This window comes from Rutilus rutilus (assembly GCF_951802725.1).
Source record: "Rutilus rutilus genome assembly, chromosome: 7".
In the NCBI taxonomy this organism is placed as follows: domain Eukaryota; kingdom Metazoa; phylum Chordata; class Actinopteri; order Cypriniformes; family Leuciscidae; genus Rutilus; species Rutilus rutilus.
Genome location: NC_140221.1, coordinates 40,013,687 through 40,037,407, shown reverse-complemented (window position 1 = coordinate 40,037,407; position 23,721 = coordinate 40,013,687). Strand labels below are relative to the sequence as shown.

The window sequence follows — 23,721 nt, the reverse complement described above, 5'->3', positions numbered from 1 at the left end:
ATACAACACTATACATTAGGGCTGGGTATTGACACAAATTTAACAATTCTATTTGATTTCAATTCGATTCAATATTGATTATTTTGGATATCAGGTACAATACATGGCACATTTTCGCAATGAATGTGCGAGAGAATTGTTTATCTCGCACGATAACTGGTATTAAGGCGGAAGAGAAGATCACGTGCGCTCTGCGCTGCTGCTGCTCTTGAGCTGAGCTGCGCCAGAGCGATCTCACGCCACAGCGCCAAAACGGTAATTATGTTTTTGAATTTCGTAAGAAAATGGACGTAATTTGAAATCTGAAACTTTGTTTCATATCAAAAGTAACAAAAGCACAAATATTATTGCGATTTATTGGATGGGATGGGATTCCATTCATTCGTCAACTGAGAACAGGATGACTAATCGATTCTTGGGATTTAAGAATCGATATCAGTTGGTAAAAATGAGAATCGATTAAAATCGAGAAATCAATATTTTTTACCCAGCCCTACTATACATGTTTGATATCATTTGAAATGTCTCCAACATTTGACTAATTGTAGATTGATAATATTTTTACTGTTTAACAATTATAATTGTTGTTACAACACACACTCTCTCTTCTAATTTTAAAATGTTCATGTTGAAGGTTCTTGATATGAGATGTTTGATTTAGCCATATTTCTGAGTTTCTTAAATAACATTTTAAAAGTTTTAAAACTATGTTAATATGTTTGAGGATTTTTATTCTTATTAATGTGAACTGAATTTAAGTCATTCAATGTTGAATGCATAAAAAATTCAATGACAAATTGTGGTGTGCTGCTGTTCATCATATAGTGTGACACTATATCATTTGGTGTGACATTCAGATTTGTGACAATAAAAATACCTTTTTTAGTTATAAATCATGAAAAAAGTCAATGGAACACAAGAGAAACAGTATCAGCAAGAGTAACAAGCATTTTGATAGATTTATAATGGGGTTTAAAATAATTAATCTAAAATATCTGGAAAGGCTGAGGAGAGATGTCTTACTTTGCATGATGATTTAGAAAAATAATACAAAATGTAAATGTAAGATAGAAATGATAAAGATTTATGGTGAAGTTAGTTACTTAGGGAGAGTATATCCCATTTTCATTTTATATAGAATAACTTTTGTGTCACACCATTTGACAATTTTAGGCCCAAATGCAACAAATTGGTGAATAAATCCAATTTCCAATACAAAATCTAAAAGACCACATATATTTTTGGAAATTCAAGAGTCAGTATAACACAACTCATTTTTTTTTTATGCCTAATATTTGAATTAAAAAAAAAACTTTTTCAGGCTTATATGTCAACCACCCTTAGGCTAGAAGTACCGTCAAAGCGGAACATGAGAGTTTGACCTTAAATTGTTTCTCGAATTGACCTGATACTGAGGGCTTAATTTGTACTTCTGTTTTAGCCCAAACAGCTGATGACAGAGTGAAATATGATTTGAGACAAGCACATGGTCACATACTGTACTACTGTGTGTGGATTTGAGTGATTTGATCACCACAGGTGGTGAATCAACTCTCTTGCATCTGTTCAGACACACACACAGAGGAATGTACCCCACACACTCCTGCACCTACATATGAGCACAACGGATTCTGTCTTTCAAGCTCACACAGGAAATCAGCTAGAATAATGCTCACTTCCCTCCCCTCCCCCTTTTAACCACACACCTCAACACATTACAACTATACATTTTAAAACGCATGAAAAATGCACACTGATTTTCTCTGGAAACATATGCAGATATGCACACACACTACTGCCATGCTCTAGATTCAAAGAAGAGCTGCCCTAAACCCAACAGGATTTTCCAATCAGAGAGAGCAGAGAGATTAATGCTTTAGTCAAACACACACACACACACACACACAAGTGCTGCTGCTTCCCTGGCACAAAACACAAACCACCGGCTTTTTACACCATCAAATATTTAGACTCTAAAGAGTATGAATTAAAGCCACACAGAGTGAGCGCTCCAAGGGACCACACAGTCATACCTATAAAAACATTAGCATTCCCTTTAATGCCCTTTTATGAGTTCCACTGTCTTCATTTCCCCATTCACACACACTATAAAACTTACAAATGAGTATTATCGTGTGTACATGCGTGTGAGAGTGTGTATAATCGACGAGGGACCGGAGGAACCAAGCCGGCTATCTGGAGTCTCATCAGCTGGAGATGATGATGATGTCATCGGGCCCTGGAAGTCTCTGGGGATTTGGAACTCATTTGCATAATTTCGTGCACGAGCCTTTAAGAGTAGCTGACCTAAAATAGAGCTACTATATTCACTCGCTCACTCACACACACACAGCCAAAACCCCTTACATATATAGGAGTTTTTAATAACTTGTCGCACTCACACTGTCTCATAATTACGATATAAAGAGGCCATAGTGGCCTTAAAAAGCTTTTTGTTCAAGTCATGTGGGAAATGTGCATGAAATACTTTTTTTCATGTCGATACAACACTGCAGAGAGCACCTGCCGATGATGATTATGAACCAAATTACACTGCTGCTGCAGCAAACAGAAGCTGAAAGGTTTTAATTGTACAAACTTGAGATCAATAAGATGTAAAAGTAGGCAGGAAAGAGGAAATTGAAATAGAGAGATTAAATGTTGCGAGGGAAAACCTCAGGAAGTAAAAGCTCAGAAGGGAAACGGGTCAAACGACGCACATCTAGGCCACTGAATCATCATCCGTGCGTTGGGTTTGTTTTCAGAAAATACACACTGACAATATGAATTATGTACATCATCGCAAAGGAACGTTCAAAGTTGTGACTTTAGCTTTTATCTCAGGATCAAACTAATTTGGGAATGAAATTAGTGCACTGTCAGGCTCTTTTTTTCCTTCTCACGCCCGCTGTCGTTCTATCCATTTCCCAGAATGCACTGACTCAAATCATTCATTTAAAAATATATAAATAAATAAACTAAGCAAAAAAAAATTCTGCGCCTTGTGTGTATTAAAGTGGAATTTGGGTGAAATTATTTGGTTCGGAGTTGTCTGTTTTCTGCTTACTTGCTTTGGGGGAGGAAGCAGTGACCAGAAATAAAACAAGGAAAGCCACACTTTGGATCACAAACCCCATTAATCATTCAGAGCACTAATGCACTACTGAGTGTCAGTTACTTTGATGAATTCCTGCTTCTAAATTTGGACTTTTTACCAAAAAGGGTTTCAATTTCCCAAATACAAAGAAAGTGGAGAGTGAGTGCACAGGTATCCAAACAGAAATCAAAGATCCAAGACACCCAACAAAATAGAGAAAAACACAATACAAACTGAAAATGTAGAGCTCTTCTTTGGAAAAATGGGATACAAACAGAGATTTTTTTCCCATTTCTGAGGGAACAAACCAAAACTTATGAGACTGTGGAGGCTTAACACATTTATTGCCACAGACCCCAAAATATAATGATCTTTCTGCAAATAATTGTATTCAAAATTTACCAGATATTTCCCTATATATTTTAAATTTTTACCCGCTGAACCTGAATAGAAACATTAAACTATAGCTGTCAATAAAACCATTTTGATTAATCTCATGATTTCCGAATAGTCTTTAAAACGCAGGATGTGCTAATGTCAAATTTGGTCAATTTTTCAAATGTATTTATTATTTTTTCTCAGAACCTTTCGACAAATCCCCAAGCACCCCTTTGCACCTGCCACTCGGGGGTTCCCAGACCGCAGTTTGAAAACCCCATGTCAAACCGATGTCATCCCTACAGGAAGAAATTAAATTAAAAGAAATGAAAATAACCTCCGTCCCTACTCCAGCACTCTTTGTCAGGTTCCGTCAACATTTGCGAAGGTAAGTGGAATATGTCATTCCCATAAGCCCTTGCCGTGTCTTGTAGAGCCCTTTAGGCCCAGCGTGCAGCAGCAATTATGGTCCTGACCAGACAGTGCTGTCATCTGCTGTTCCTGACTCATCATTCCCTGAGAGCATGTCGAGGTGTGTGTGCGTTACCAGGAACTCACTGCACAGGGTGACATCAGAACCAAAAAAGATCCAAAACAGATAGATGTGACATCAAGAGTCTGATGTGGCTGAATATGAGTAGGCCAAATGTTTTTGTCTTGTATACCTGACTATTGATTTATCAGTTCTATAAAGCTTCTGTTATTCAACTCTGTGTTTATCTGATCTTCTGCTGTCTCTCTACATCTATGCAAATTAGTCTGGTCAAGCCTCTCACCGTGTTTCCACCAACAAGCGATTTATCTGTCCTGCAGTCAGTTAAGACTCTTTTACTGCTAGTCACTTTATCATGTTACACTGATTAAGATGCTGTGCTTTTCTGTTAAAATGACCGTGCAGCTACTAATCACCACAAAATGCACCGCACATCTATCGTAAACAAAACATGATGGTAAGGTGCCATGAGATCACTTCCTGAAAGACAGGATATGAGCATCTGTCACCACAGGAAATGATTACTACATGTAAGACACTGTTTGCTACTCTTACTCATCGCTTCCTTTCCTTGCGTCTTAGCTCCACCCCCTTAGGATGCGATGGAAGGATACACTTGTGTATCCTTACTCATGACTCCTCAGGAAGCTTGCGGTGTAATAAGAGAATTGAGATGTCCTTCAAGATGGCTGTCTTCGATCGGTTTCGAGGACACGGGCTGGAGGACGGAGGAGCGAGGAAGCATCAATTTGAGTATTGAGAAGCACCCTTAGCATTTCCTTTGCTTCTCCCAAATCCTGATGTGCTATTCTACCTCACACAGAGTGATGGGTGCTAAAACAGCTGCATAAGAGTCAGGGCTCTACAGTGCGACCATTTCAGTCGCATTCGCGACTAAACATTTCTGTGTGCGACCATGAAAAGAGATTTAGGCGCACTTGTGCGACTGACCTGATCGAAGCTAAAAACTACAACTCCCAAATGTCCTTACATGTACGTTACGTATCAACAGTGACGTTTCGCACTGCGATTGGTTGCTTTTTAATGTCAGTCAACCAAGCGGCGCGAAAAAGCATTGAGACGACTGTGGCGTTGAAACTGTCTTGTGTTGGGATGAAGAGTATCACATTTTACTTTAAAAGTTCTGTCTCAATCGAGGCAGAACAGAGTATCTTCGAACAAAAAGAACAAGACGTTGAACAAGAGCAAGATGTTGGTGCTGTTGTTCCTTGTAAGAAGCAGAAAATATCAGTGACAGGTAACGTTAAACAGTACAGTTTTCAAAAAGAATGGCTAGACGCTTTTCCGTGGCTACAATACGAGCAAGATAAAGATGTTATGCTGTGCAAATACTGCAAAGAAGCCGGTGCAGAATTAGCAGGGCCAACAATGTTTGTGTGCGAACATTCACACTTCAAGCGAGAATCGCTAGTGAAGCATGGCAATTCCCAGCGTCATTTACGCTGCAGGGACATATTCATTAACAGGTCGCAACCTAATAATCCCCGTACAATTCAGGCAGCCGCTAACAGGCAAATTAGCCTTACAAACGCAGAAGCTCTCTGACAACTAAAAATCTAATTTAACACTGCATACATGATAGCGAAAGAAGAGATCCCATTCACGAAATTTGGGCCATCTGATTGCTGTAGCAATGATTGTGTGGCAGAAACATGAATTGTGTTCAGCAGTGAGTGCAGATGTTAATTTAGAGCTTTTATAAGGACAGTTCACCCAAAAATTTAAATTCTGTTAACATTTAATATATTATTCATTTATTATCATTCTCTAATCTTCAGAACACACTTGCAGGTATTTTTAATATTATGGGTGTATAACGACATTTGGGTTGTTAAATGGCATAATTTTTATTTGTTGGTGACTGTCCTTTTAAATACATTTGAGGACTACACTTCAGCGTCTGTGCATTGTGTATTTGTGCATATGAAATGTACGAATTTATGCATGTTTTTTGTGTTTTCTGAGGACAGCCAGTGTAACTTGTTTTTCTAAAAATGAAAATATTAAATGTTAATAAGGTAAACTTCTGTCACACGCTATGTTTCTGAATTCTCTTTTCTCATGCTCTCCATACTTGTGCATGTTATATGTGGCAGTAATATTGTTGTTTAAGGAAAAAAAAAAACTTTCAATTGTCTGTGCTCCTAAATTCTGGACTGTGCTCCTAAATTTTTTTAATAAAAAAAAGTTACCGTAGAGCCCTGAGAGAGCCCACTTAAACGGATAGTTCACCCAAAAATGAAAATTCTCATCCACATGTCTAAACCTGTATGACTTTCTTTCATCTGTGGAACAAAAAAGATATTTTAAAGAACGTTGAAGAAGTCCATAATACTTTTTGGACCCCATTGCCTTTCATTGCATGGACAAAATCCCAGACGTTTTTTTTAAATATCTTATATCAGTCTATCCACATAATGTTCAGCAGGTTAGCTCACGTTCACCTGGGTGTTAGCCTCAGAAGGCACACCCACGGACCGCCCACAGTCCGTTCACTTACCGTCTGACGCAAACTGCACACTTAAATGGCAAACACTTTCTTGACCTGGTGAACTCTAATCTGGTCGGTGAATCTGATGCCATTTTCTGAAGTCAGGGTGCAATAGTTTCTACCATTCTGCATGGAAACAAAATTGTTTACTGGATACAGATTACTAAAAGTGCTTTTTAAGAAGAAATAGACAGATGTAGGGCAAAGATAGACAGATAGACCGATAGATATGCGATTTTAAAAACAAAGCTGTGCTTGTTTGCTGGGCTGCACAAATTGGCCAAAGTTTTGTTATTATATATCAATAAGGCTATAATTATTATTATAATTATGATTATTACTACATGCAAATATATAAAAAAGGAAATATTACGTTTGACATTTTTACTACAAAATAAAACAAAAGTTTTTAAGAAAAGTATTTTTAAAAAATCATTACAACTGTAAAATTGCAGTAGTAATATTTGTGAATGTCTTATTTTCAAACGTTAAACTGTCAAACTTTTTTTTTATTTCTTTGGGACACTGCAAACACCCGTGGATAATGAGCTGCTCACATTTAAGAACTGTGAAGCAGCACTTCACTCTGAAACACGTAGCACATGTATTAATATTTTCCATGCATAGTCAAAATCTGTACAAGCGAGACTACCATCACATAAACCATAGTGATTATGTCAAAGAGATTATGTCTAGATTATGTCAAACATATGCAAATATTTACTCTTCGTGCTTCTTGTTGGATTTGGTGGGAACTCAAGATTACATGTTAATATTTATATTAGAATGCAACTGCCAGTAAACAAAACAAAGGAAATAATAATAAGAATCACGTGAACAGAAGAATCCGTTGAAAATGTCTTGTACCAGTGACATTTTAAAATGCTTCATCTGTTGCAGGATTACATTTGTTCAGTGTCTATGCTACTAGACACAAGGGCGAGATTATTAGTGTCAAATGTACAGAGAGAGATTTTCAAACATCTGGGCTGAAAAAAAGATGGAATGAAAACCCAAGCTATAGAAGCACTCAAACACTGTCTTCTGAAAAGGGTTAAAGCTCCATTTATGTGCGGATGTAGCAATGTCTTTTATGCAAGAGAGAGATGAATGACACATTAGGAGAGGAATGTAAGATGTTGAGAGAGATGAAGGAATAGAGAGAATTCCCCAGACAGTGAGTAAACTGGAAAATGTAAATGTGAAAGATAGAAAGACCCCCTTCGTATGTGTTTCAGCGTCGGATCACACTGATGTGAACAGGCTAGAGCATGACACTGGAACAGTCAGACACAGATGAGGCATTATGGGATATGAGATATCATTGAAGATGGTGAGAGCTGTCAGTGACCCAATGAGAAAGCTCCAGTAGGAGAGCTGGCCTGGACTACATCACATCCCCATGGGAACATGTGCCTGCTTAATGGAGCTGAACTTAAACAGACCTAAAGTAATGCAATATAGCTATTCACAAACTCAACTTAGAGATTCATAGACCGAATATCTTACATACTTATAAGTGCAAATGTTAAGATGTTTACAAAATTATTTCATACTGAATAAGCAACTGGCTGTAGCTGTTTATTGTCACACATAAAAATAGCAATCAATCCATACTATTTTTATGAGCAATCATTTGTTTTTGAGTTGTGTGTCTGCTAAACGATATGCAGAACCAATTTCACAGTAATAACGAATAGATATCATTGTATAATAACATATTCAAACATATATAACGTGTACATACACACACACACGTATGTGTATACATACACACATACCATACACACGTACATAAACACACAAACATACACACACACACACACACACACACACACACACAATATAAGCAAATAAAAGTCATAAAAATTTTTTTTTTAAAAGGATTATTAATATTAATAATAGCAAAAATCATAGATGGCTACACAACTGTTGTATAATCATTCATTGTATTACAATACTTATTTAATTTTGTAAAACCCACTAAAATCTGATTGGTTGAGCCAATTTAGTCATTGTAAAATACCAATATGCTTAGCTGTGACATAGTTCAATTCTTAATTCTCAATTGTTTGGCACTGTAAAAAGACTATAGTTATATGTTAGGTACACTCATGTTAAAGGAGCCGTATGTAAGATTGTGGCCAAAACTGGTACTGCAATCACTTTCAAATTACTGTAGAGCGGTGTATCCCCTCCCCCTCCCCCCTGACTCGAGGTTGCCAGATAGGCTGCAGGATCCAGCAGGAACGTAGGCTGCTACGTAGCTGTGGTAACTAGAGCAGAGCTGGCAACCCGGATGCCGAAACACTACTGACTTCGTGATTGGTAGATAGGTGGAGGGTGGCGCTTCAGGCCAAAACACAAGATGACAACATCAACATCAGTTGAGGGCTGCAACTTCACTTTTTAAATTACAATATCCTGGCCGGACTACTGTTGTCAGTGATATAAGTATTTGAAATGAATATGATTTCTTAATGTCTAGTGACATATCAGGGCCATTTTATGATTAATTGAAATACATTTCTTACATACAGATCCTTTAATTGGGTTTATTAATATAAAAATATATCAATCTATCATTCATGTCTTTTATCATATTGCTGTTGCTTTGTTTCATTACAGATCAAATAACATGACCAAACTGATTTAAAATAAAACTTCTATCACCTAAATCCTCAAAGATGCTATAAACTGCATGTTAGCACTGTTTACTGTGTGGCAGCCAGCACATCAGATGGGTGAAACAGAGGGCTTTAGGACGGGGGAGTGGTGACTATTTATAGAACACTACTCATTACCTCACGCTCTCTTCACATCGACTGAACTGTCTGTCAAACAGAGAGAAACAGGGGGCCTGTTCCGAATCACGCTCGTGTACACACACGCAAAATATGTACATATTTATTTTTAGATTGTACGTCAACAGAGGATGTGTCAAAACGTGTTTTTTTTTTTGTCTACCTCTGAATGTGGTTTCATTGATTGCATTACAAAACATTTTGTACCCTATTTACACCAGCACTGCCCTATAATGATATGAGGTTAAAGAAGGTGTAATGGGGTAACAGAACAGCCATCCATGAACTACAATGATCAAACTACAGATGCACAGAGAGAGAGAGAGAGAGAGAGAGAGAGAGAGAGAGAGAGGTGGACCTGAAATAGGCCTTCAGAAAAAAGTTATACATCAAAACAAAAATCAGTTTTACTCACCAACCATAAACTATACATGATGACAATGCAGCCTGACATTAAAAATCCAATATGTGATGTAACAAGCTCCCAAAAACAAGTGACTTGTCCACACAGAGAGTGAAAATGCTGTGCAATGCAACACAATCACACTCCATCAGAAGAACAGACTTGATGTTTATTATATATAGTGGTTTTGTGCAGAAGGATTTTGGAACAAGGACATTTCACTACCAAATTACTATTTGCAAATATCTAAAACACAAATTTAATTAAAACATTTGGTGAAGCATACACTATTGTTCAAAAGTAAATACTTAAATTCAGCAAGTAAAGTAGGTCTACACATTTAGGGCTGGATTAACTAAACAAAGCAAATTAGTGAGAGACCGTAATCCCATTAAATTGAAGAAGGGAGTGGAAATAGATGCGGTTGATCTACTGACAATGTGCGAAAAAATAAAGACACGTCCAGCTCATTTCCAAAATGATCGACACAATCTACAAAGCGCAGTGCAAACAGAGCAGATGATAATCAGGTGTGAGTAATCTACTAACAGCACAGGCACAGCAAATAAAAAAATAACGTGGCTTGGCAAACGATATGTGTGTATATCTGAAGACTGGAGTAATGATGCTGAAAATTCAGCTTTGTCACAGGTCAGGAATAAAATACATTTTATAACATATTCCCCTGGTTTCACAGACAAGGCTTAAAGGTATAGTGGAGGATTTTCCCGAATTTTAGAAAAGAACCGCCCTCTCCACTTTTTGAAAAAATGCACATGCGCAACACTCGAACGCCTATTAAACGTGTGCACGAGAGAGCATGCACGAGCCTAGTGCGTGGCGTGTGCCAGGACTAGCATCTAATCATAGCTTACATTAACTTTTACTAGCAGTGATTTTAAATGGATTTCTCCAAATAGCATGCCAAACTTTACCTGTAGAGTAGAAACTTTGCGACTGAGGCATCAGTGGGAAGCCCAACCTGTGCTTTTAGCGCACGCCAACGTGTGAAATATTCTCCCGAAAACACTCTGGTCTTGTTTCTTTCTTCAGATTCGTCATACAATTCGTAGACACTTTTTCTCTTGCGACCCTCAGACATTTTGAAAAAACCCGGTGAGAACGGGCGAGCTTCAATGAATGGCTGAAACCGTAGCTCACCACACATATACACCTGAAAGTGCGCATGCGCAGAAAGCGAAAACTACCTGGGGACGAGCACGTACGACGGCCTTACGTAAACATATCACCAGAATGATTGACAACTAGGAGGACCAATAGTCTTGATGATCCACCCGGAAAAAGAAAATCCTCCACTATACCTTTAAGCTAGTCCCAGACTAAAATGTATATTTGAGCTGTTTTAACTGAAAGCAACTCGCACTGATATCTTATTCTCGTATCACGTATTCACTTTAACACCGTGTCCTAACCAGACGCGATGCGATAAGATTCCAGCGACAAATAATTTGTCTGTCCACACTAGACGCGACTGCGAGATGCGTCAAAATCATTCAAAACCCACAGCCAATCAGAACAGCGTGTGGGCGGAGTCTCGCGGCAAGTGCACAGCACCAGAGAGTAACCTTCACGGCAGTCGCAAGAAAATGGATAAGTAGGCTACATAATTAAATTCACAAATATTACACCATTTAAACATTATTAGAAATACATAGGCCACTGAGTTACTAAAACTATATTTGTCAAATAATACACTTGTTTGTTCACAGTTTGGACGTTCTTGTTTCCATTCGTTTAGGCCTAATTTCTAGCCTGGAAATCCAGACCTAAATCTGAAAGATTAATGGTCTAGCATCAACTAATGAAAATCGGCCAGCTCGAGAGGTGGCACCAAGCATGCATTTGAAAATTTCACTGCACTCATTTGTATAACACTACTACCAATCACAACAAGTTACCGCTTAGCTACCAGCGGAGCTAACTGGTAGATTTGACTCTTAACGTATCTGGTCGGCAAAACAGCAAAAACGCCCTTCTTGCAAAGGAGCGATTCGAGCGCCGTCTTCTGTTCCTCTTTTAGATAAAAAGCCAAGTCTAAGTCGTTCATTGTAGCGGCCAAAGCCGTTTCAAACAACTGGTGTTCATCCATAGCCATCTTGCAATGTTTACTTACGACTTCGATGTCACAGCGCTGTCATCATCTATTTAGCCCGCCTATATCAGATAACCCCATGTGATTGGTGCAGCTCGGATACAAGGGCATATTTAATGAGCATCATTACTCGACGCCAGAGTAACTCGCTGAGCAAATTCAACTTGTGCTCTCGCGAGAACTCTGGATTTCCAGGGTACCTAATTTCAAGATCTGAGGTGAATTATCCATTGTTGCTTTTACAGCTACAAAGCTGTAATCACTAAATTATATTCAAAATCACATTACGCGCCTTTGACACTGAATAAAGCACATAAACAGTACCTGAGATTATCATTGCCACACTTTGTGTTTGTTGTTCCAGCTGCGACGTCACAGAAAAATAGAAACCGTCGCGGCTGGTTAGGACAAAAACTCTGATTAACATGGAAAAGATACCTTTTATCGCGCGTCGCGTTGTGTGTAGTTAGGACATGGGGTGTCAGGCATTAAATGGTCTTAATATAATATTTCAGAATATTACTGCTTTTACTGCATTTTTGATCAAATAAAATGTAGCCTTGGTAAGCATAAGATACTTCTTTCAAAAACATTAAAAAAATTCATGGTTTCAGGTTCAAAAGCTATTTGGCACACAATTCATTGTCCAGAAGAGGTAAATTACCTTCTAAATTCAGCAAATTAAGGACACTGAATTCATTCCCTGCTAAATGATAATCTCTAATTCAATTCCATTCAATTCATATGAGGCATATATGTCTTCAAAGTGGCAGACCAGTGACTCACGTGTCTCCAGTTTGGCCTAATGACAGCGACCTATTTCTCAATTTTTTTTACAATTGACAATCACAGACATTTCTGTGTGACAGTGCAGCTTTTATTTCACCAGCATCGTGACCCAGAGAGCCACCTAACTGTGACAGGGCCGCTATTGTGAACAAGCAAAGGGGCTGCGGTCAATATCGGTAACTGAATCCACTGGAGCAATGCAATTACCTAAAGCGTCAGAAGGAAATGTATTTTACAAGTTCATACAGCTTTCAACAGAGTCATTAAAATCAGCACATGTGAGTGTCATCGCCAAGGAAAGCATTCCTTGTGTTATCTTGAGCGGCGTTTTTTTCTACGAGCCTCACTGAAGCTGATCAGCTGAACATTACGACTGACAGCAGAGGTTTAATTTTTAATGCGCTTTCCTACTGGGCCATACACTCTCGAGTCGCCCCGTCTGACTGCCAGCATGGTTACTCCCATCCTGATGCATTTTTCAACAGAGACGTTGAGCTCACATGGAAGAGATTGAGAGAGAAGAGTCCCAGAAGACAAGGCTCTGGGTAACCGAGGGAGATGGGCCTGCAGCGTAACAGGCTGCTTGAGTCACGAAAAGTGACGAAAGACTCATTCCTCACCTCACACTGATGTAAGAAGATAAGTCAGTCCATCTAAATCAGTGGTTCTCAAACATTTTTGGTCAGTGGTTCTCAAACTTTTTTGATCACGCTTTTCTATGGCGAGGAACTTCTATATTGCGCAGATGTTGCAAAGTCAACGATCTTAAGAAGAAAGATTTGGTGGAATTGGCATTCGGTGACGTTTTTAAACAGGCAGAGCGCTATTCATGCACTTGAACGCCACTACAACATTACATTACATTCTCAGTAATGCTGCTGAGGGGGCGCTGTAGCAAGCATTTGCTTAAATGGTCTTCTATATTGTCTTCTCTTCTCTGTTGTCTGTATCGGTTATTGGCAGGGCTTGGCATTACCACCCACCAACTCACCAAAAGGGGGTGGATTTCAGCAGTCACTGCTATGGTCACTTGGACAGGTTGACTTTTAGAACTTTTTCATTGTAGTCTTTTTTAAAAAGGCATCTGAAATAATAAACTACATTCAATGTACTGTAGTCAAAAATATAGATTTTTCGATACATAACGAAACGATACTGAAATATCTGAAACGCTTCCAATACTCATTTTCCGCAGAATAGATACACGATACCAGCTGCGCTTTCACACTCTCTCATCTCTCCAACAGCGAGTTATATAAGCCTTGTTTTATTTGCTCTGGATGAAAATTGTTGGTGTTTACAGGGCTTGAATTTCGGCATGGGATTGCACATATTTGTGCATAATTTTACTCATTCCCACAGATTTTGTGCTCACACCCAAAGTGTGTGCACATAAAGCCACCTCTCAGTACTAAATTGAGGTCTTTCACACAGTCAGTTATGTTTTAAGCGAACTAACCTGCTGCTGTCGCAATAATCAATATATCGACTTACCGCACAATATATGTACATGACCTCAATCATTTTTGGTGACTATATATCGCCCATTATGTTTACATGATAATGAATGTCACCAACATTTTGCCGATCGTGCTGTCATCTTGTTTGTTCTCTGTGTCGGAGAAGAAAGCAGGACTTGGGCAGTACGCAGGTGTAAGACAGGCGTTATAGTGTTTTTCTGACAACTACTGACGGTTTGGAAGAATAACTCCAAATGCACTCGATTTCAAAGCCGCAATCCACTGTTCCGGAGCAAATATAAACGTCACAGTGCAAAATCACACGATTAAATTACATTAAAAAAAATATATATATATACAGTGAGGAAAATAAGTATTTGAACACCCTGCTATTTTGCAAGTTCTCCCACTTGGAAATCATGGAGGGGTCTGAAATTGTCATCGTAGGTGCATGTCCACTGTGAGAGACATAATCTTTAAAAAAAAAATCCAGAAATCACAATGTATGATTTTTTAACTATTTATTTGTATGATACAGCTGCAAATAAGTATTTGAACACCTGAGAAAATCAATGTTAATATTTGGTACAGTAGCCTTTGTTTGCAATTACAGAGGTCAAACGTTTCCTGTAGTTTTTCACCAGGTTTGCACACACTGCAGGAGGGATTTTGGCCCACTCCTCCACACAGATCTTCTCTAGATCAGCCAGGTTTCTGGGCTGTCGCTGAGAAACACGGAGTTTGAGCTCCCTCCAAAGATTCTCTATTGGGTTTAGGTCTGGAGACTGGCTAGGCCACGCCAGAACCTTGATATGCTTCTTACAGAGCCACTCCTTGGTTATCCTGGCTGTGTGCTTCGGGTCATTGTCATGTTGGAAGACCCAGCCTCGACCCATCTTCAATGCTCTAACTGAGGGAAGGAGGTTGTTCCCCAAAATCTCGCAAAATACATGGCCCCGGTCATCCTCTCCTTAATACAGTGCAGTCGCCCTGTCCCATGTGCAGAAAAACACCCCCAAAGCATGATGCTACCACCCCCATGCTTCACAGTAGGGATGGTGTTCTTGGGATGGTACTCATCATTCTTCTTCCTCCAAACACGTTTAGTGGAATTATGACCAAAAAGTTCTATTTTGGTCTCATCTGACCACATGACTTTCTCCCATGACTCCTCTGGATCATCCAAATGGTCATTGGCAAACTTAAGACGGGCCTTGACATGTGCTGGTTTAAGCAGGGGAACCTTCCGTGCCATGCATGATTTCAAACCATGACGTCTTAGTGTATTACCAACAGTAACCTTGGAAACGGTGGTCCCAGCTCTTTTCAGGTCATTGACCAGCTCCTCCCGTGTAGTTCTGGGCTGATTTCTCACCTTTCTTAGGATCATTGAGACCCCACGAGGTGAGATCATGCATGGAGCCCCAGTCCGAGGGAGATTGACAGTCATGTTTAGCTTCTTCCATTTTCTAATGATTGCTCCAACAGTGGACCTTTTTTCACCAAGCTGCTTGGCAATTTCCCCGTAGCCCTTGCCAGCCTTGTGGAGGTGTACAATTTTGTCTCTAGTGTCTTTGGACAGCTCTTTGGTCTTGGCCATGTTAGTAGTTGGATTCTTACTGATTGTATGGGGTGGACAGGTGTCTTTATGCAGCTAACGACCTCAAACAGGTACATCTAATTTAGGATAATAAATGGAGTGGAGGTGGACATTTTAAAGGCAGACTAACAGGTCTTTGAGGGTCAGAATTCTAGCTGATAGACAGGTGTTCAAATACTTATTTGCAGCTGTATCATACAAATAAATAGTTAAAAAATCATATATTGTGATTTCTGGATTTTTTTTTTTAGATTATGTCTCTCACAGTGGACATGCACCTACGATGACAATTTCAGACCCCTCCATGATTTCTAAGTGGGAGAACTTGCAAAATAGCAGGGTGTTCAAATACTTATTTTCCTCACTGTATATTAAAAAAAAAACACTTATTTGAAATTTTTACTATATTTTTGATCAAATAAATGCAGCCTTAAAGTTAATAGTGTTATTTAATGCTGCAATTAAAAGTTCATATAAAACACTGACAAATGTAACCTTTAGCAAATCTTAAAATGAATATCCATTTTTCATACTACATTGATGCCTAAATTCCTTTACTGCATTTAAAACAATTGGTTTTTGGTGGTTTATTTGTAATTTATTTAAACAAAACGTCATCATAATAACAACTTTAATGTCAGCCACAAAATGAAAATAATTAATCTAATTATCGTATCAACCAGAACTCAATTTGTAACAACAGAAGCAAAATCTGCATTCTCAGCGTTGCTGCTAAGGTTTTCTCTGAAGACAATTAAACTGAAGTCAGTTAAAACTTTCCTATTTTTTTCTTTCTACAGTAGCTATTTGAATGACACCAGATCTGCTGTAATAGAACAGACACTAATGTTAACTCCATCACACCCTTAAACAGAGGTTTGTTACCACCACAGCAACGCAAGAGCGCATGGTAAATACACTTGCAATGTCATGCACTTGCAATGTAAAAGCAGCCGGCAGCTAGAGAGAAGTAAATGACAAACGCAGGTCTATCTAACATTAAAGTTGACCTCAGAATTTCCCTGAATTCCCCAGATTCCCATTCTATGTAGGGAACAGAAACATAACATTACTGAGAGCGGAACAAAAAAGGAAGTTTACAAAGTTAAAGCCCGGAATGACATGCAGTGAAAGAATTGATTGGGTACACATTACACGGGCAGAGAAGTCCATGAGGTTTAATCAGTAGCGCTAATTATAATGAGCTGGGTGTTTTCAGGCCACTCGCAGACTCCCTGTGCTGCCATCAAAGGAGCGATGGAGGGCAAGTCAGTTCAAAAACAGCGCGCATGGACTGTGGTCAACTCATTTGAAGCTACTACATCATTAACTCATATTTTAGAGGAACTAAAATTAGACAAGATGGTGAACTGGACAAGCTGGATTCTAAACAGAGGTTTGGTCACTGAAACTCATGCTTGCCTGGAAAGACTTGGAGTGCGAACAACCACCTTTAGATCAACAAGAGACCCTTATAAATTCTCCTCACTAGAGAAAATTTACATTTATAATGTGAACTACATTTATAATGTGTGGTGATGTGGTATGGCCTAGTATGTGTGTGTGTCTGAATTGAGCAGTGGCTTCAAGTTGGCCTAACAACATAGTCCTTGTCAAAGACAGATGACACCGCTCATTCTATACTAATACATACACAAAGACCATGTTAACAGCCAATGCTGGACTGGCCTTCTTTCAATAACAAATGTGCTATACAAAAAAGATCAAAACATAAATCCGTCTGTCCACACCCCAACTGAAGGTGTGATCTCACACTAATTTAAAGATAGTAAAAACATGCGTAACAATAGCTAAAATTAAATGTATATGTATTGGACTAAATTTTAATAAATATTAATCGGTCATAGTAAAGTTCTTCTGAAACGAGCCGCCTTGTTATTTCTGCCAAACAATTTTTTTACGTATTTGAAGTGTGTGAAATCAAGTGCGTCCACAATGCTGACAATACGAAATAGACACTGACACAGTCAAACCACGTCATCAGAGGAGTGCTAATTAAACGTCACTGTCACCCTTCAAAGCTATTTCATTTGAAACCAAAAATAGATATTTTACGATTCTTTAATTGACGTGCTGCTGGCTTGGAAAGTCTGGGCTTTCCAATTGTTTTCCTATTTTCACAGATTTCCTATTCAATTCTTGATACCAATAATACCAATGATAAAATAAATAATAATTATATAAATGATTTATTACTAAATTACATTAAATTAATTTAAACAAGTTTCTGAGAATTTCTCATATTTTTGTAGATTCAGCAAATATATAATCTGACCTCACATCATGACATGAAATGAATAGAAAATAGAGGCAAATGCTGTCAAAGCAACATTTAAACAGGTTCATGTTGAAACAGATACACGCTGACAAACAAGTGTATTTCCTGTAATGAAAACATGACTAGTCTCAATGCTATTAATTTAGGAATGTCCCAGTTACCAAACATCCAGCAATCAGATAAGAGCATCTATAAAAGATGTGTGTGAGAGCAATAAACCATTAAACCTTGAGTCACACACAGACTTAGAGTTTCAGAGTTCACCTTGATCGGTCACCAAATTGTTAATAAACTACCGGTAACTAAACTAAAGAGTCAACCTGTAGCCAATAATACAATGTCTCCGAGAGTTTAGCAAGTTTACAGCACACTTACTATCAGTGCAGACCCCCTGAAGGAAACCTGGATTAAGTGCTTTAATCAAACAATGCTGACCTCCGGCAGGGTTCGAACCTACAACCTTTCAGTTACCAGCATTGATCTTAAGCCACTATAGGCTTTTCCACTACTAGTGAAGAAATTAATTCTGTTACTAAATGTAAAAGCACAGATTTTGCGCAGTCAATGATAGTTTACCTGCTACTAAGTGAATCAGATTTTTTTTTCAATACATTACAAATACTTTTATGGTAAACCTTGCAAACATTTCCAAATTCTGGAACTAGGCTAGATCTTCGATAATCGATTCCAATTCTGGAATCGGATAGTTAAGGTCAGGAATCGGACACTTGTAATAAAATTCAAATTTCTGCTTATCGATTCCTGCGCGAATTTTAAAGGTCCCGTTTTTCGTGTGTTTTTGAAGCTTTGATTGTGTTTACAGTGTGCAATATAACATGTGTTCATGTTTCGCGTGTAAAAAAAACACCGTATTTTTCACACAATTTACTTATCTGTATACCGCTGTTTTCACTGTCCTAAGAACGGGCTGATGACTTCCTTGTTCTATGAAGTCCCTCCTTCAGAAATACGTAACGAGTTCTGATTGTGCCAGCGGCTCATGTACGTTGTGATTCGACAGCAGCTTAGCGCACGTTGCCCGGAAAGGTCACGCCTCTTACCATAACGTGGAGACTGGCATGCGCATGCGCATAAATTGTAACCATTGATCTCTAAGTACAGCGTCTCTGGGAAGGCCAAACAAAGGTGATTGGACTCCGGAATGAAAATAACAGCGTCTCGACGACATGGCGACAAACACATTCTACAAACGCAACTCTTCCTCTTCTCCGTGGGAGCGCAACAAGACCACGCCCCCTTTTTTGTGTATTCCTGTGGGCGGAGGTTAGTCAAAAAACTGTTCTACTGACGTCATTACAGAAGGAAGTAGAGGGATGTAGTCCAAACTGGCCGTTCACTGTAGGCGACTTCTGTTAAATAAAATATCTCGCTTGGCATTGAACTTTGAGCTTTATAATTTTACAGATATTATTTATACTCTAACAACAACATTACACACTAACTAAAGTTTGAAACATGGGATCACGAAGAATGGGACCTTTAATGGGATTTCAAACCATTTTCAAATTTAAGAAGATGTCAAAGATAACTCAATTCAGCATTTACATTGTGCACCGTTTTCTGAGTCTGTGAGATACTGAATTGAGTTCTTGTACGAGTCTTCTTGCGCATGAACGCACAAATACACACAAAATTGTGTCAAAATATCCTCATAAACAGTTGGTTTTGTCTTAAATGAACAAAAACAGTTTAAGTAAACAGTGATAAAATAAGTGATAAAATTCGAACAAAGAAACTAATTACAAGAATATAGGAATGAAATACAATAGACCAACCAGAAAAATTTCAATCAATAAAAATAAGAAATACTACAAATTGTATAGAGTAATCAAATGTATAAAAAAACACTGCATAGTGCATAGTAGTAGAATAGTAAAAACATAGGTCTAGTAGTAGCATGACATACACATAAGCACCGAAATCGACCCAGTTTCACCTCTATCTGAAAAACAGCTGTGCCGATGATTATCAGTAGCCTACATTACATGACTTGCTTCACAGTGATGGAGACCCTGACTCATTATGTAAATCGATTCTTTCGAACCACGATTTCAGCATTTCTTTTCCACCACATTATTATAATAATTACGTTTTTTCTATTAAGTTGCATTAATAATTTATTGTGATTTCATATGTCAGTTTATTGCAGGGATGAATCTAGCTTTATTCGAAATAAAAACGGTTCTCCAGTTAGCGAGTTCGAATCGAATCGACTCAAGAATCGTTTGGACGATTCGATTCATGAACGAATAGCTCAGTCCGGTGTGCGATATTTTTTTTCCCAGGATGGTAGGGGAAGACTCATGAATATTCATTAGGAAAGTCATCCCTGATTGGTCTTAACCCCAGTGACGGGTAGGTTTAGGGGCGGGGTTAGGGGTAGGTCATCAGACCCCCAGTGACGGTTAGGTTTAGGGGTGGGGTTAGGGGTAGGTCATCAGACCAATCAGGGATAACTTCCCTAATGAATATTCATGAGTCTTCCCCTACCATCCTAAAAAATAAATAAAAAAAATCGCGTCCGGTGTGATGATGATGACATCTTTTTTGTCGAACTGATTCACTGAAAAGATTCGAATCGAATCCCAAGTATGATTCATTCTGACACAGATACGAATCGGACACTGGTAATTTATCATGCATGTGCATCTGCGTCCACCACTTAAACAATCCATCATGAGCACGAGATAAACCATTAAGAAAATGCAAGGAAATCGTAAATGACAATATAAGCTAGGCTATATAGGCTAAAAGACGAACTGGATTCACGTTGAATATTAAATCTATTATAATCCACCATTACAATAAGAATCGCACCAGCACTTATTTATTTAGCCTAAATGACCCCAAAAACAACAACTAGTTCATGCACAACGCTGACAGCGCCAAAAAACGGTAGAAAAAAAGTACCTTCATCCTCATTGTGAGATGTTTCTATCCTGCGCTCCTCATGACTATAAACTTCATTATGATCTCCAACCAACAGAATAAACGCTGCGTGTGTGAGAGATAGACGCGCTGCTTAAAATAGCGACACAAGGAGCGGGGGCTGAAGACGAGGGAAAAAGAGCCACCATAAACAGCCTTAACTGACATCAGCCTCATTTCTCTGAATATGTCAAACTGGACGCAGATTCATCTTAACCTTAAGTTTGAAGTGCGTCTATCCGCTGCTGCTGCTTGTATTCATAAACGAATCATGCTTTTCACGCGCTCCATTTTTAAACAAGTCAGTATGGATTAAAGTAAAACGAATGTGAACGCAGTGAGGATTTAAGCCGGAGAGGAAGTGAAAGTTTGGGTGGTAGGCTATAGGGTTGAGAACAGTTAGGTTAGCAAACTGACTAGCTTTGCAAAGCGCCAGCAGGTGTTATTTAAAATAATTAAACTCTGTTTTGACACCCGCGTTAAAAACTCTGTTTGTATTTGATTCTTTTTGCATGACTCTAAAATTAATGTGCACGTATATGTCAAGCAGAACCTTTGACAGTTTTATCCACGAGAGACCCATGGCAATGTAGTAAATGTTACTGACCTCTTTTCTGTAGGATGACTGGGAGCTCAAGGGTAAAATTCACCGTTCAAAAACATTTATTTCAGCCGGAAATAGAGTATTTTAAACGTTTTGATGGCCCATCTTCGCCTGTCTGTCAGTCTTTGCTGTCTAGACTTCCTGGATGAACAGCCGCGTGCGCATATAGTTAAGTTCGCTCACACACACACATACATAAACACACGGAAATAAAGTGCATGACAGCAAAGCAGCCAAATTACTCTCAGTCCAGAACCATAGGTTAATCTCTAATAAGGGTGATAATAAAATAATACTGCTTAGTTAACGATATATTGAAACGTTTGTCAGTTACACTATTCTTGTTCCCTTTAAAAACACTTTGCCTCTAAAATGACCGTAGAAAAGTGTTTTTAATAATAAAACACTGGGAAACTACTTTGCACATTTATAGATGTTTAAAAAAAAAACATTGTCAATTATTTCAATTGAAAAAATATTATGTTTGTTTATAATAGAAATAATAAGTGGCAGGAAAGCAATTTCAGACCATGTGACAGTCTCAAGTTCAGAAATGGCATTAATTTGAAGACTTTTACATCACACACACACACACACACACACACACATTATATAGTCTACATACATACACACACATTTATATATATATATATATATATCGCTATAAACAGTATTTTTTGCTACAATTTTCAAACTTTTAGCAAGTCCAAGATTTATCTAACTTTTAAAAAAATTAAAGTTTTTTTTTTTATCCATTTGAAGATAAATGTTGAATGTTTCTAGTAAAAAATGCCTTATTGAAGAATCATCCATATTTGTCTTTAGAGCACATACAATAACTTAACTATTAAAATGTTATTATATTAAAGAATTGAGTGCCAACATAAAATAACAATCATGGATATTCTATATTGAGTCCAAGAGTTTAAACACACTGTCTGCATCACTTGAACATTTGTAGGCTAAATGCTTCTAAAAGGTTCATCAAGGGAGAATCAATCGAGCGCAGATGGAATCAATGGAGACGCGAATAGTGACACCAGATACGATAAAGACGCTTTTAATACACGGTGCACCTTATCAAAAATATTAAAATACCCCTGAAAGACAAAACAGATGATCTGCCAAAGCCATAATAAATGTGAATACCAACAAAAACGGTCTTACCAAGTCAACAAAGCTTTATCTTTAATCCAGGTCCAACTCCATAGAAGTCCGGTTACAAGCAAATGTCTTCAGGCGCTCTTCTCAGTGATGAACCGTGAAAATAAACCTTATTTCCCCTGTAGTCCTTGTAAGGTGGAATGTTGAAAGAAATAAACTTCCAAACTCATTGCAATTGGCTTCTTGGTGCTCCTACACCTGAAAAAAAAATGCATCAACCTGTTTTATTTTTCGACAGACGTCATGACTATCTCCCCCGTCGGTGCGATGATAAAAACGTCCACACAGTTCGTGTTATGATATCCAGCATAAATACTGTATTAAACCCCGCGCGACTGACAAAGACTTGACAAGCGTCTGACGCTTTTAGAAAAACCCATCATCGTACCTGCTACAAGGTAACCGCGCTGATAAACGATCTCGCGAGTCAAAGCGCTTTGAAACTCTACGCCGCCACCTGCCGGCTGAGGAAGGAAGAGCCCATGAAGACACAATAGAGACGGCAGTGTGACAGATATGACAGGATTATAATCTAGAGTAATAATGATTAGATCGAGGCTTTTTCGTAGATTACTCCCGCTGACAAGTTAATATAATATATTGCAATATTTATGAGTAGAATGAGTCTGGCCAAGCATGAGTTGGATCCATTTTTGTTGAATCTTACCATATGTTGAACACCTGTTATTCTAATCTGTGAATCTGATAGTTAACTGATCCCCTAACAAATATAGTTTGATGATGGAGATATTATTATTATTATCGGCTATTATTGTTGTTATTTTGTTGGTGCATTCATTTTATGCAATACATTTTGCACTTAATTTGATTTTTTTTAAGCGTTTATAATAAAATTATTTATAATTCAAATCTTATAGATTGTATTATTATTTGTAGTATAGCAGAAGCATCAGTAGTATTTCTGTTTGAGAGACGCTGTTTGAATATAAATCTTCCCAATTTATTTCACTAACTTGTTTGTTCACAAGAAAAAAAAAAATAATGATGATAAACAGTTAGCCTAAAAACATACATTGTGTGTGAATACGTGAATAA

General features: G+C 38.1%; 1 protein-coding gene across 2 annotated transcripts in view; it reads right to left on the bottom strand.

Annotated features, from left to right (window-relative positions):
- The window catches only part of taok3a (TAO kinase 3a), a 75,779-nt gene extending 52,685 nt beyond the window's left edge, over positions 1-23,094 (bottom strand). Inside the window, exon 1 of one of the 2 annotated variants that reach the window (XM_084413444.1) lies at positions 22,669-23,094. The gene's annotated coding sequence lies outside the window, so the exon portion shown is untranslated. Of the gene's footprint in view, positions 1-21,504; positions 21,685-22,668 lie in introns of those variants that run through there. The other variant, XM_084413445.1, reaches the window with a different exon arrangement.
- Between the last annotated feature and the right edge of the window lie 627 nt (positions 23,095-23,721).